This window comes from Aotus nancymaae, unplaced genomic scaffold, assembly GCF_030222135.1.
Source record: "Aotus nancymaae isolate 86718 unplaced genomic scaffold, 86718_ANA_hifiasm-v0.15.2.pri h1tg000003l, whole genome shotgun sequence".
NCBI classification, from domain to species: Eukaryota; Metazoa; Chordata; class Mammalia; order Primates; family Aotidae; genus Aotus; species Aotus nancymaae.
In genome coordinates this window covers 32,192,309-32,208,227 of record NW_026988414.1, presented here as the reverse complement: position 1 = coordinate 32,208,227, position 15,919 = coordinate 32,192,309, and positions in this window count along the sequence as shown.

Genomic DNA, 15,919 nt, shown 5'->3' with positions numbered 1-15,919 from the left:
GGGTGTGGTGGCACACACCTATAATCCTAACTACTCAGGAGGCTGAGGCAGGAGAATCACTTGAACCCAGGAGGCGGAGGTTGCAGTGAGCCAAGATCGCACCACTGCACTCCAGCCTAGACGACAGAGTGAGACTCCATCTCAAAAAAACAAAGAAGCCAGAGTCTTCACCTTTAACACTGAGCCCCCAAAAATTTGCAGTGGCACAGCTCAGTCTGCCAAACCACTGATTCAGCAGGGTCAGTGACTCTGCAGCGAATTTGGATTCATTTTGCTGGTACTTCTCATTGTCCCTTTTCTCAGGGACTTCTGAACAGGTCTGGTCCCTGTTTGCAAGCTTCCTGTGTCTTTGGGGCATATGTGGCTAATGTAGATAGAAAAATTTTTCTTCTTGATGTGTTAGTACTAATTAAAATGAGGAAAGAAAGAATCCACCTCTAACTCGAGCTCTCACTACATTTGATAAGATCTTTCTCTACATCCTAGTACTAGGAGTCCTTTGGAAGTATTTTTTCAATTAAAAAAATTCTTCCACTCATTTTATCTAGGAAATTCCAAATGATGTAGTCACCAAAAAACAAGACTCTTGAGAATCTAGTGACCCCAATAATAGAACTTTAGGACACTATAGGACCTTTAAAATAACTTACTCAAACCTCCTTATTTGCCAATGGAAAAAAGAAGGCACAGAGTTGGGTTTTGAAAACACACGCTGTAGGATTTGCCCCGTGTCTGTCCATCCGTCCATCCCTCCCTCCCTCCCTCCCTTCCTTCCTTCCCGTTTTTAAGACAGAGTCTTGCTTGGGTGCAGGAGTGCAATCATGGCTCACTGCAGCTACCACCTCCTGAGCTCCAGAGATCCTCCCTCCTCAGCCTCCTGAGTAGCTGGTACCACAGGCACATGCCACCACCTCTGGCTAATTTTTGTATTTTGTATTTTTTGTAGAGACGGGGTTTCACCATGTTGCCCAGGCTGGTCTCAAACTCCTGGGCTCAAGGGGTCCGTCCATCTTGGTCTCCCAAAGTTCTGGAATTCCAGGCATGAGCCATCATGCCCAGCCTTGTCCTGTGTTTCTGACTCAAATTCTTAGGGTCCTGCCATTACCCACATCATTTGTTTTTCTTTTAAAAAATCAGAGTATCCTTGAATACAAATAATATTTTGTTCACAGCACCATAGTTAAATCCCATTCCAAAGATTATATTCATATATTAGTTTGATCATTTATTCATTAACTTCAAAAATACTTATTGAGCACATGCTATGTGAATGTATTTTACTACTCATTGGGGAAAGCGCAAAAATGAATAAGGTACCCTCAAAAGGCTCAAATCTATTATAGGAGATAAGATATGGGCACAAATAACATAAATATAGTAGCAACAGTAAAACTGATGATGATAGTAGCCATTGCTCATATAGAGCTCACGATATTCCAGGCACTGTTTTAAGCATATCACATATTTTCACATATTAAATCCTTACAGTGACCTTAGAAGAAAGATATTATTATTCCCCATTTTACTGAGGAACAGAGGCCCAAGAAGGTTAAGGGACTTGTCCAAGGCCACAGAGCTAGCAAGTGGCAGAGCTGTTGATTCAACTCCAGGCAGTCCGGTGCTAAGATAAAAAGTAATCATTGTCGTTAGAGGGGAGCATTTGAAGAGATGTGAGCTCCCTGAGGAGGACAGTTCCCTTCCAGGTGGGGAGATCAGGGAAGACTTCATGGAGAAGGTTGCACCTGAGTGCCGCTGCCAGATTTAGCAAATAAACTGTATCAGCTTGGTGACCCTTGTTGACCCAAATGCCACACAATGTGGCTACATGTGCAAAAGGGGCATCATTAGAAACCACGGTCCAAGTAGTCTTCTTAGGTTTAAGACTCTTTCACTCCCTCTAAGCCCCCACCCATCTCACCTGGAAAGAGAGATACAATGATGCCACTCTCTACTTAAAACCTTTCATGGGCTCTGCAGTGTCCTCAGGACTTCAGTGCTGACTCCACCTAAGATTCACCTCACCCTCATCACTCACATCCATTTGCTCTTTCATTTCATTTCTCAATCTTGTTGCAGACAGACTTCCATCACCATAACAACCGATTCCTTAAAAACTTTCAGTGCTTTCCCATTGCCCAGATGGTACCGGTTTTCCAAACCAGCTTTCTTTTTTGTAAAATTTTTTAAAATTTTTTCTTTTGTTTATTTATTTATTATTCATTTATTATAGAGATAGGGTTTCACTATGTTACCCAGGCTGGAGTGCAGTGGTGTAATCATAGCTCACTACAGCCTCTAGTTCCTGGGCTCAAGTGAACCTCCTGCCTCAGCCTCCTGAGTAGCTTGGACTACTACTAACTTTTAATATTTTTTTGTAGAGATGAGATCTTGCCACACTGTCTAGGCTACTCTGGAACTCCTGGGCTCAAGTGATCCTCCTACCTCATCTTTTCAAAGAGCTGAAATTACAGGTGTGAGCCACCACCCACACCTGGCCCCAAACTGGCTTTCAAGGCTGTCCAAGGTCCAGAACTTCATATCCAACCAACCTCTCCTCAAGGAAAATACTTTCTCTAACTGGGTTCATCAGAATTCAGGAGCACATTCCGCTCACCGCCAATCCCACACCTTGGCTCACCAAGTCCCAGAAAATGACTCACGCTTTTATCTGTCTCCACCTACTCCCTCCAGCCGGCCCAAGCTGACCTGTCTCCTTACAGCTCTTTTAGTCTTGCTGCTCATTTAATCCTGCCCTGACCTGTGTGCTTCCCCACACTCAGCATTATGATGGGTCCTCGATCCTGTCTTCTGCAGAGCTGCAGCAGGTCCCTTGATTTCTATGGAATGTCTGGAGTGTCATCCCTGGGCCTCTGCAGAGATGATTATTTTATTTCGATATGTTTTTGTTGGCAGCAGTCTGATGCATCATCACACATCCAACTCAATGTGCGATGTGCATCATACAGTGCTCTTACGAGAGGAGTAAACAGTGAGACGAGCAAGCGGCTGTTATTTGTCTCAAAATGTCTTCATTCTGAGAATTGCAGACTGCAGATAAGAGCTGTCAATCAGCAGTCATGAACATTGTTAAAAATGGCAAAGACTCTTTTCAAACTTCTTGAAAGAAGAAATTCCAAACTCCTTAGCCAAGCCCTGATAATTGAGGTCTCCCAAGAGCTTATTCATTAATCAATTAACTAATTCAATAAATATTTATGGATTGCTTACCACATGCCAGGCACTTTAGTAGGTGCCCTAAAGAGTACTGAACAAAAAAGACAGAAGTCCTTGCTCTCCTGGAGCTGGCATTTTAGGAAGTGAACAACAAATGCTTAAACTAGGGGTTGGCAGATTATGGCCCATAGGTCAAATCCATCTTGCCGTCTACTTTTGTAAATAAAGTTTTATTGGAACACAGCCATGCTCATTTATTTTACTTACTGTCTCTGGCTGTTTTTACACCACAATGGTAGAGTTAGTAGTTGTGATGCAACCGTATGGCCTGCAAAGCCTAAAATATTTACCATCTGGCCCTTTATAAGACAAGTTTGCCAACCTATGGCCTAGAAAAAATAAGCATAAAATATGTCAGGTGACGATTCATGTCATGAAGAAAAATAAACAGGTGTGGAGATAAAAATGATGAAAGGTGTGTCTAGAGATTTGCACACCAATAACACGACCATGAATAAAAGAGCCAAAGGAAGGGAGAGAACGAAGCACGAGAAACAGATAACTGAGGAAAGTGGTTGCAGGGAGAGAAAATAGCAAACGCGAAGACCACGCCACAAAACCATGCCACTTGGCATGTTCAAAAACATCGAGGAGGGCTGGGCACAGTGGTTCACGTCTGTGTTTGGGAGGCCAAGGTGGACGGATTGCTTGATCCTAGGAGTTCAAGACAAGCCTGGGCAACATGGCAAACCCTGTCTCTACAAAAATACAAAAAATTAGCCAGGCATGGTGGCACCTGCCTGTAGTCCAGCTACTCAGGAGGCTGAGGTGAAAGGATTGCTTCAGCCCAGGAGGTTGAGGCTGCAGTGAGCCGTGACTGCGCCTCTGCACTCCAGCCTGGGTGACAGAGTGAGACCCTGTTTCAAAAAACAAAACAAAAATAAACAAACAAAAACATCAAGAAGGCACATGGGGTTGCAGCTGAGTGAGCAAGAGGAGGAGGAACAAAGATGAGACAGAAAGCTGGCCAAGGACCAGACCATGGAGGACTCAAAGGCCCAGATACCAACCTTGGCTTTATTCTGAGTGGGGTGTAAAGCCATCATAGTTTTGGAGTAGACAATGGTCTGACCATGTGTTCTGATGGGTATCTTTGATTGTTGTGTAGAGCAAGGGATTCAGGATGAAGAGTGGAAGCAAAATGGCCAGTGAAGAGAATACTGCAAAAGTCCCAATAAGAGATGCTAGCATCTTGGACAATGATAGTAATAGCCCCATGGTGGTGAAAGGTGGTCCAATTCAGGGTACATTTGGAAGGCAGAGCCAGTAGGATGCCCCCATTAGGCATGGAGGTAAAAGAAATCTCAAGGTTTGGGGCTTGAGTCACTTGAAAAGTGCAACTGCTATTTATGAGATGGGAAAGGTAGGAGGAGAGGCAGATGGGAGAGCAAGCGAGTGGACAGCGGGATTTCTGCTTTGAAGGCTTCACGTCCGAGTGTTTATTAAGTAGACACGGGCAAGGCAGCGTCATCCACTCTCGCTCTCTTTCGCTTACCTCCTTGTGGCTTGCGAGGGCCTGCTGATTAGGCTCCTGTGGACCCTCCAACTTACTTCCTGTTTCTCTCCTTCTCAGCCCTGCCTCCTGCTACGCAGGCCTTCGGCCTCTTGAGCAGGTCACACACCTTTTTGCCTGCTAGCTCTCCCAATCCTCCAGGTTGCAACTAAAATACTACATTCCGAGAAGAGATCTTACCAGCCCACCCTCTCCTGTCAATCTCTTCTTTGGTCCCCATATCTTACCTAAATAGAGTGTCTCCTCTTTCAGTTATTTAATTAGTTGATTTGCCTTTTGTCTGCCCTTCCGGCCTTTCCATGCCCTGCAAAGCTGAAAGTCATACAATATGTAAGTAAATGGGAACAAGCCTATGTCTGTCTCCTTCTTCACAGCATCCCCAGGGCCTAGCATAGTCTCTGCCGCATAACTTTTCCTTTTTCCTTTTTCAGCTATAAAACCCTTTCCTGATGCTGAAATCTTATGCAGGTAAAACAGGTGTGACTCTGGTTGATTGGGGCTGAGGGGTCCCATATTGTGGCCCCTGTCCTAAGAACTGTTACCCTTGTTAAACCAGACACTCCACACTCCAGTTATCAGTGTCAGAATGTCCAAGGCATTGTATTTCCTGGGGCAATTAAATATCAAAAGAAAAAAATCATACCAACCTAAGATTGGCACCGTTTCATTTTGCTAAATAAAGATATGAAAAACCTCCTAGCTACTAGCTACTCTATTAGTCAGACTGTGCTACAGAAACAAATAACTCTCCAGATCTCTTAGCTTCATACAACAGAAGCTTATTTTTCACTCACACTACATGCCCAGGGAGGCTGGCAGGGTCATGGTCACTGGGGAATCCAGGCTGACAGAGACTGAGTCTTGACGCATGTTTCCATGACCTCCAACGCAGGAAAATGGGATCAAGGCAGACTGTCCACCGACTTGCAGACATTCTGCCTGGAAGTGACATATTCTTTTTACTTTTCTTTCATTGGTGAAAACAAATCGCTTGGCCAGACCTCACTTAAACAGGGCCAGGAAGAGTAATCCACCCACACGCCTGGAAGGTGAGAGAAGAGAAACAATTAGGAAAATACCCCTGGCTCTCAAGCTTATGTCTGAAGATAACATTTGTTTTATAAAAAGAAAGACATTTTAATGTTCAAAACAATAAAAAAGAAAACTTCAAGTTCAATGAATTATCTTTATTTAAAACATACTCTTTGTCCTTATTTTTCTCACTTTTACTGTGGGCCAGAGAAAAGCTATCACAGATTGATTGTGGTTCACAGAACAGCATTTGTTAATCAGTGCAGAACTACAATCCTCCTGAGTGATCTCACCTCACCCTCATACTGGTCCCTTTACCTGCAGGATCTTCCTCCCCTCAGTCTCCCTATATCCCAACCTCTCCATCTTTCAGGGACCAGTCTGAAGCCACCCTGCCAGAGCCATCCCAAAGCAGGGTACGCTCCCTCTGGTATCACTGCCTGTGCCTCTTCATGCCCCTCAACCCTTTCTGCCTGATCTGTGCATCGTGTGGTGAGATCTGACTACAGATGAACAGAGATGCTGCGGTCTGTCTTCATCTGCACATGTTCATATAAAAAGTGAAAAGGAGAAGGGCAAAGGTTCCTCCAATTAGAGTTTCCTTATGCTGAAGGAGAGGAGATACTCAGAAGGAACAGATGGCCCAGGCGCTACTTGGAAATCCTCAGAACTACAATTTTCCCCCAGTGGAATGTATTCACTGAGAGGCACAGATGACGCGAATCTGCGGAGTAAGCCTCGGCACCTGGGAGCCGTGGAGCAGCCCAATGGGTCTGGGTTGCTTAGACTTCTTCTCAGGTATCTCTGGGCTCTTGTTTTCCACGGGAGACTTGGAAGGCTGCCCTGTTTCTCCTTCTTGGGGCATTTTTCTCATGATGCAAACTTCTGGCCACTTCCCTTTTCTTGTAGGAGACCCATTTGAAGTTGGGCAAGGCAGAGGGAGGGGGAAAGACGGTGCATTGTCCACATGCTACCATGGCTCTGCAATAACGCACTGAAGTTACTTGGTCAAAGTAGAGCAGACATGTGAACAAATCCATGACGTAAACCATCAAGAGGCAAAACATGTTGCACATGACAAATATATCCAAATTTTGTCAGTTAAAAAACAGATTAGAAAAAAAATAAACTTGAATAAATCCATGATGTAAAGAATTTTGTTAATAGATTCAGCTTGACCAATGCACATTTACTAAAGCTTAAAATAATAATAATAACAGCCTAGATTGTCCAGCACCATATAGTTTGAAATATGCCATCTAGATGACCTTGCTGATGTGATTAAGGAACTTGAGAAGGGTAGACTATCCTGGATTATCTGGGTGCACCCAAAGTGATCTCAAGGGTCCCTAGAGGAGAGAGGCAGAAGACTGAGATTTGGAGAGAAGAAAATGTGACCACAGAAGCGGAGGGTCAGGGTGATGTGAGGAGGAAGCTATCAACCAACAAATGCAGGTGGCCTCTGGAAGCTGGAAAGGCCAAGGATACAGATTCTCCCTGGAGTCTCCAAAAGGGATGCAGCCCTGCCAGCACCTTAGTTTTAGGACTTCTAATCTCCAGAATTGTAAGCTTCTAAATCTGTGTTGTTTTAAGCCACTAAGTTTGTGGTAATTCGTTACAACAGCCACAGGACATTCATATGCCCTGCAGAGAGGTTAATATACAGGTTCTGGGGCCAGAGGCCTAAATGCAAAGTCTGGCTCTATCATATTGTAGCTGTGTGATCTTGAGCAAGTTACTGAATCTCTTTTTACCTACATTTTCTCATGGGGGTAGAATGGGGATAGTGAAGACATGGGACTCAGAAGGCTGGTCTCCAGTCTCCTTCCCCACCCTGTCCCTTCTCTGACCTGCCCTGCGCAGCCACTCTCCTTTCTGCAGTTGGCCACCAGCCCAGCTTGAGGGCATCTAGAAAACACTGATTTGCATCAAACGTCACAATTTTCAAAGGACCACCTCATGTTGTCCTTGCAATAACCCTGGTGGGCAGGCTGGGCAGGGAGCATCATTTCAAGCATCATTTCAAGGCTGAGGATATTGAAGCTCAGAGAGACTGGGGATTTGCCCCAGTCATTAGGCCCTGGAGTGGCAGAGCTGAGGGAGGAGCTGGAGTTCCTGGCTCCTGACGGTGGTGCACCTTTCCCACTGCCTGTCAAATCCTCCTAAAGGCTCCAGTTAATTCCCTGATGTTCAAGTCGTCCCAGCCAGTGAGAACTGCCATTGAGTTAACGCTCATATAAGGAAATGTGATATAAATCCTGCGTAGGTGGTCAGTAGCATGTACACATTTTGTTTCCCTTAATATCGCTTTAACTGAGTATCATTTGGGTAAGTACTTTGATTAGCAAATGTTTATACTTCATGTATTTAACAAAGTTAGACTTTTCCAGTGACTGGAAAATACTGAATGATGCAATTATTATGATTTTCGTGATAAACCCAATGGAAACCCGGGGTCCCTTTTCAGGGTTCAGCATGGTACACTGAACCCAGCCGGGGAAGCCTGCGTCACTAGCATTCCCGGTGACAGTGAACAAATTCCTTCCACTCTCTGGGCCCCAGCAACTGCTCTGGGAAATGAGGGAGTTGGACTAGATAATTCCTAAGGGTATTTACAGCTTGAGGTTTTGATGATCCCCAGGCCAAGGTTTCTAGGAGCAGAGAGATTCTCTCCCAGCCTGTGATACTGTGCCTCTGCCCTGAGTCCCAGTGGACAAGGAGGGTTGGCCAGTGTCCAGGGGCTACATTGGGAACAGAGCCCTGTGTGCCCCAGCCTTAGCCTGGCTACCTTTGTTTGCTCTCTGCCGTCATCGGGGAGGCTGCCCTGCCCCAGCCGAGAGTGTTGCCAGGAACGGCTGGGCTTCCTCTCCTTGGCAATGCAGAGACCATATGGGAGCGGCCAGTTAGCCCTGTTGAGCCTCAGCAGAGGGGGAGCTGTGGTCCCAGGACTGCAACCAAGGCCAAACAGCAGCTCCATCACTTCACCTAAAGCTCTGTTGCCTAAAACCAGTTCGCTTAACAATCAATTTGCCTATTAATCCATCCATTGCTTTACTTTTTTTTCTTTTTGACATTGTTAAGATGATTTTTTCCTTAATTTAAAAATGGGACACTTTCAACTTAATTTTATATTTCCAATAAGATTCATTTCGATGTGTGTTGTTTTATATTCTTGAGGGTATCTTGTAACCCAAACATGTTCAGGCCTTAACATCTTGAGAACAGAAGTAAAGTTCCAGTGACATGAATGCCCAGGTCTTGCTGGCCTTTAGCCTCAACCTGGATAACCGGAGGACCTTGGCAGCCCCTCCCCCAGCTGTTTCAACTTGTCTGCAGGGCTGCCTCACCTGTGCTCCATAACATGTCACTGGTGGCCTTTCCTCCAGGCTTCATCTCACATTCTCCTTCCACATAGTTCCTCTGAAGGACACATGTCCCCCTAAAGTGGGCTAAAACCACACTCAGCCTCTGGTACACAAGGGAGGTGAGCAGGCTCATCTAGCTCCAGGGTGGGCTCTGTGCAAGACAAGAGCCTTCCAGTTTTTCATGAACATGGTCCATTAACTTTTATTCTGGACCTTCCCTCCAGGATCCATCTCTCAGGTCTGCAGAGAGGGAAAACCACATCCTATTCCACCATGTCTCATCTGCGTACTCCCTCTAAAACCACCCCTCCTTCAACCAAGAATGAATGTCCTGTGCCAGTAGAATCCAGCAACCAGATTGAAAAGGCATTGAAAGCCCACCAGTTCCACAAACTCCAATCTTCGAACATCAGTCTGATTTGCTGTTGTGCTGGACCACTATTGACTTCAACAGGGATGGCACCATGTTCGAAAGACTGAAGAAGAGACATGAAGCCAGCAAATGAGACACAGGGATTATTAAGGGGACTTACATACAGGGTGGTCCCCTGCCAGTGGTGGCAGACTGGACAAGAGAACCATTGCTGCTTGTAAAAAGCATGCCATTTATACAGCATTTTCATTGAGCACCCTCCCCCTAACAATCTCCACCTGACAACTTCATTTAACCCAAAACAAAGGGCTTCAATCCCCTGTATGATCTGTGTTCCACTGGATGGGCCAGGGATTCAGATATTCCTCATAAATAAGAAATGAATCTCCAGGTGGCCACTCCCAGATTCCTTAACTTGGAGCTTTCAACACATATTCTTCTTCGGCCATAGGGTCATTTTCAGGATATGCTTAAGTTATTGCTGTCAGGCACATCTAACACACATTTGCATACTTTATTTTTAAAAGAATGTATATCTTAATTGATATAAGAAAAATTACAAGGTGAATCATTACAAAAATAAATCTTTCAATCCCCCCTCCAAAAGATGCCACAAAAGAACAGGACATCTAAACAGGTTCAATAACACAAATGGGCTGAATTTTAGGCCAACTGCCCATTACAGAAATCCACCAACAGAAGAAATGGCTTTAGGTGAAGTCGTTTTAACAGTGAGATCTGTTAAAGCAAAGAGCCTATCTACAGTGGAACGTGGATCCTTGGCACCTAGCGCAGTACCTGGGGCATTAGAGAAACCCAGAAAATGCATGCTGCATCAAGGAATGCATGCATGAATGAGATAAGCTCAGCGACTTCTATCTCAGCTTTGATGATATCTAAGCAGGATCTGGGCAGAAATCTCTATGTACATACAGGGATATTAGCAAGTTCTTAGGACATTCACAAAATTTATTTTCACTTGGAAAATAACCCAGGGCAGGTAGCTTTTGGGAAGATAGGTCAAGAAGTCAACACAGAGAGAAGGTACCCAAGGTCTTCTGAGTCACAGATCAGACTTTTCCTCTGGGGAGGGCCACAGGGGCAAAGGGATAGGGGCACATTAGAGTCAGGCCTGCCCACCTTGATTTTTTTGCTCATAGCTCAGCTGCAGGAGAAAAGATGGATGGACTTCTAGGTTACCAAAAAAATTATCCAGAAGCACAAAAGGGAGTTGAAGTGGCCCTTGTGAGACTAAGGTATACTAAGTTTGTTCAGTCATTCATTCCACGAATATTTACTAAGCACCTGTTATGTGTTCAGGTATACTAAGTTTGTTCAATCATTCCAAAAATATTTACTAAGCATCTATTATATGTTCAGCTCTGGGCAATAATAGAAAATAAGACATAGTCCCCTTCCTCAAGGAACTCATAACTTAAAGACAAGTTAATAGAAAATTAGAATTTGCTGTGGTGATTAGAAGTGCTAGATGCTTTAAGGTTATAAACACCTAAAGTAGCCCTGCAGGATGAGAAAGGCCCCACGGTCTGAGCTCAGCTCTAAGGAGAGGATGGGGAAGACTGGGGAATGGGGAAGGGTCATAGGTGTGGGGTAGGGGAATAATGATTCAGGAAGAGAGAGCTGTGAATGAATGGATTGGAGGGAGAAAAGGAACAGTTAGGAAATCAGTTCACAGCTCCTTCAGCTGTGATGGGATCCTGGGAAGTGAGGGTAGCCACCACTCAGGGCCTCACTGCTGGTGATGGAGAGTCCATTTGCCACTTTAGGCTAAAAAAACACAGCTGGCCCAGGAGGCAGGGTAGAACCAGAGGGTGCGCTGGGGCACTGGGGCTCTTCTGGAAAGTCACCATCAGAAGCCCTGAAGAAGCTCTGGAAAGCCACACCCCTCCTCTCCTGGCAAAGTATGGTGTTGTCTTAGTCCTGGAAGGTGGGGCCAAGAACTGAGGAAGTTCTAGGGGTCTGCTGCAAGAGGAGACAGCATCCAACTCTAAGAGGTAACAGAGGTAAGAGCAAGTTGGCAGGGTTAGCTGGCAGAGCCTCAGGGTCATAAGATCCACTGCAAGGAGGGAGCTGTGAAAGATGCCCAGCCTGCTTGGAACATGGGCCCCATAGTAGCCAAGAGTCTGAAATGTATCATGAAAATAAGCCAAACAGGCTGATTTAATTCCTCCCCACTCTAACATTAGAATTTCATTATTACCAACTAGGAAGACTGGCTGGCAGGTACCCCAGGGATAAACCTGGAATCTTCAGATTCTTGGGATGTTATCTCAGAGCTCTCAGTAGCAAAAGGAGGTGAATTCAGGGCACAGAGTCTTTACAGATCTCTTATGTTTGAATAATACATTAAGAGTCTACCACTTTATGTCTGCCACTGCATAGATACTCAGCCCAGACCTGTGAGGTCTGCCAGGTAGGGGTGTAGTATCATCCCCAGTTGATGGATAAAAAAGGAAAGGTTCAGAGGGGTCACCCAGCTATGGGAGGAGAAACCAGGGCTCAAATGCTATGGCTTGCTTCCCATGATCCTTGCTGTCTCCTATGCTTTGTCACCTATGTGCTGCCATGCTGCAGGTTTCAAGGTTCGCAAAGGTTTAGAAACCATTAATTCTACATGTGATCCCATGGAAAGGTGCTCATCGTATATTGCCATGTTGAAAAGGCAGGCTGCAAACTGAACTGCAATATTATTTCATTTTTGTAAAAGAAAAGTATGCCCATACACACGCTTCACATGATCATTGGACAATTTCTGAATGAGCAAACACCAAAATAATGGTTATGGATGTTTCTGGGAGATGGAATTTCCAGGAAATTAAAAAAAATTCTTCCTTACCTGCATTTTCAATGAATTAACATAAATTACTTTAATTAACAATTATATATTGACACAAATTACTGCTTTATAATTAATATGTTAATTGTTATTAATTAATGTGTTACTTCTTTTTCTGTATACATGTTTTATTTTTTATTGACATAATAGGTGTACATATTTATGGGGTAGAGATGATATTTTGATACATGTACACAATGTATAATGAGGAAATCAGGGTAATCAGGATATCCATCACCTCAAACATGTATCTTTTCTTGTGTTGGGAAGATTCCAATTCTCATAGCTATTTAGAAATACACAATAAATTATTGTTAACTATGGTCTCACTATTGTACTGATGAAATTAGAACTTACTCCTTCTAACTGTATTTTTGTACCTATCAACAAACCTCTCTTCATCCCTTTCTCTGCCTACCCTTCCCAGCCTCTGGTAACCACCATTCTACTCTCTACCTCCTTGAGATTCACTTATTTAGCTCCCACACATGAGGGAGAACATAAGATATTTGTCTTTCTGTGCCTGGCAGCTTTCACTTAACATACCGTTCTCCAGTTCCAACCACGTTGCTGCAAATGACAGGATTTCATACTTTTTTATGGCTGAATAGTATCCCATTGTGTATTTAAACCACATTTTTTATTCACTCATCCACTGATGGACACTTAGGTTGATTCCATATCTTGGCTATTGTGAATAGTGCTGCAGTAAACATGGGCATGTAGTCTTCTCTATCACTTCAACATACTGATTTCCTTTCTTTCTGATATATACCCAGCAGTGGGATTGCTATATCATATGGTAGTTCTATTTTTAGTTTTTTGAGGAACCAAATTACTTCTTAATAAGGAGGATAGTGAAGAGCTGAGGAGTGGAGGAGATTTCACAGCTTATAGTGACAGCTTCTGAAAAGAAACACTATCCATGAGGGCCAATGTATTCTAGAAAAAGAAACTGTATTCAGAAACTGGCCAATAAGATCATGTCAAAGTGTATCAGAGTGTCTGCACAGGGTCTGTCTGAGAACTCAGCCTTTAAAGGCCAGGGAGGGACATCTGCATGGAGACAGACCCGCTACTCAGGGATAAAGAATGAGACCTTCTGCCTGCCCCCTTTCCCCTCTGGCCTGTCTTACTTCTGCCTGGATGAGCCCCTCCCCTCTGGTCTGCCCAACCTCCTTTCCAACCATAGATAAAACACAGTCCATTATTTGAATCCCTTATTCATTACTCTCCAAGGATTCTTGTTTTTGCAGAATACTGTCCAAGACAACATACTGCCCATCTCTCCAGCCTGTCTCAACTTCACTTGGCACATACACCAGTGCTCTAATATCAAGTGCACCAGACTTCTGGGGGCTTCTGAACATCCCAAACTTTCTCTCAGCTGGGCCTATGACTATGTATGTTTGTCATCTTTCCTAGAATGTTCAAGGCTGAGCTCAACTATCACCTCACAGAAAGTCTTCCCAGTTGGATCATATCCCAACTCCAGTCTCAGTAGAATTATGTTAATTATGTTTCTCCCTAGTTCTGCCGTCATAGATCATGTATGCCTCCACTGGCCCTTTCATAGATACTTCTTTGATTCATGTGCACACCCATATTCCTCACTAGGCTATGAGCCCTTGAAAGCAGGGGCCATACCTCGAAACAAACGAGATTTTCTACAGAGGAAAGGTTAAGAGCTCAGACTTTAAAACCACATTTATGGGTTGAAATCTTTGTCTACTACTAGCAAATTCTGCAACTCTGGGTAAATTACTTAAATCCTCTTAATTTCAATTTGTCCATCTGTAAAAGGGGTTACTGCTAGTACCTACTTTAGAACGCTGTAAAGGTAAACAGGTTAATGCATATATCTCCTCATCAGAGTATCTGATACTCAATGAATTGCATGTGGTATTATTATCATTGATAATAAACAGTAGTAGCAGCAGCAGCAGTTAGCTCAGAATCTCCGGCTTGGGGGCTGACTCCATGAATGTTTACTTAGTAAATGGAAGGGTGGATCTCTGAGCCCCTTCACTGACTTCCTCTCTCCCTTCCCGCCCAGAAAGCAGACAGAAGCAGCAACTGGTTTGGGGGCATTGCTCCATCTCTGAGCCTCAGCCTGAGGCATTCTTTATGATCTCAATGCCATACTTCTTGAAGCTTAATCTCTAGGATTCACAAAGTTGAAGTGATGCACAGACCAGCATTTCATGTCCTCCTTTGATCTCCATGAATGAATGTTTGGTTGGAGAGACCGGGGAGAGATCCTTGAGATCCTACTCTACCCTCTGCACACCTCTTGAGGCTCCTAACAACCCTTTCTGCAAATAGCCACGAGGTGGAAGCCAACAGAGAAAGTCTTATCTGACTGGCAACCTCTTGGCTAAATTCTTCATGGTTCAGACTCAAGTGCCAGCAGCTGAAACTCAAAAGGGTGGCTGAAATCATGCCAAAGTCCAAGAGCGTGGAGAGGCCTGGGGTGCCCTGATTGTCTGTCATGGTGGGGAGCAAAGAGCACAGACTCTGAAATCAGGAAGACGTGGGTTCAAGTCCTAGCTCTGCTATTATCTGCCAATGAAGGACTTTGAGCAAATCCTTAAGCTTGCCTAGCCTCAGTTTCCCATTTCTCTGTGAAGACTGAATGAAATGCCAGAAATAACATCTGACTGACTCATAACAGCTGCTCAATGGATATCATTTTCTTCTACTTGGGCCTGATCTCACTCAAGCCCTGTGGGGGAAGTGAATGTCTCTCCAACTCCTAGCATCCCAGAACCTCTCTAGGAAAGGTAAAGGAGGTTGTATTTCAGCCTGGTCTGGAAAAATGAATATAGTTCGGAAGTATATAGAGAGAAGGACATTTGACACATAAAGACTTTAACGAACACAGGCCCAGAAGTGAAAATTCATGTTACCTATGGTAGGGGAAAAATGAATCAATTACATTTTGGCCCTATTTGGTCAGGTAGTTTAGACAGAGCTTTGTTTTTCTTTTTTTCTTTTCTTTTCCCTTTCCTGTTTGCTTGTTCACTTTTTAACTGTCTGCGAGAGGTTAACGAAATCTGAATTAAGTTAGCTAAATTGACTTTTATTATTGAATTATAATCATTTGTGCAATTATAAAACCAGGTGTTCCTGATTGAGATCAATTATTCCTTCACCTGATCACTATAGAGCTAATAAGGACTTAGAATTGCTGTTCAAGTATACTTCCAGCCGTGCTGAAGCCTTCTGGAAAGGCATTTATTAAGCCAAAGATTGGTGGAAAAAAATCCAGGGGAGAACAAGGACAGAGATTAAAATCCTTTAGGAAAAGGCCTAGAAAGGCTGATTTGATCATCAAGTAGCCTTGATGGGTAGCTGGCTGTTGACAAGGGACCTTTGAGGTATTCCTACAGGAACTTTGATCGGGGTGGGGTGGGCATGGGGGTGGGGTAGGGAACAAGGACGACAAAACAAGCATTTCTTGGGAGCAGCAGGTTAGAAACCCATTTTCTCTGTGTTCCTCTGCTGAGGTGGCGTTGCCCTTTTCTCCTTGTGAACATTTCAAT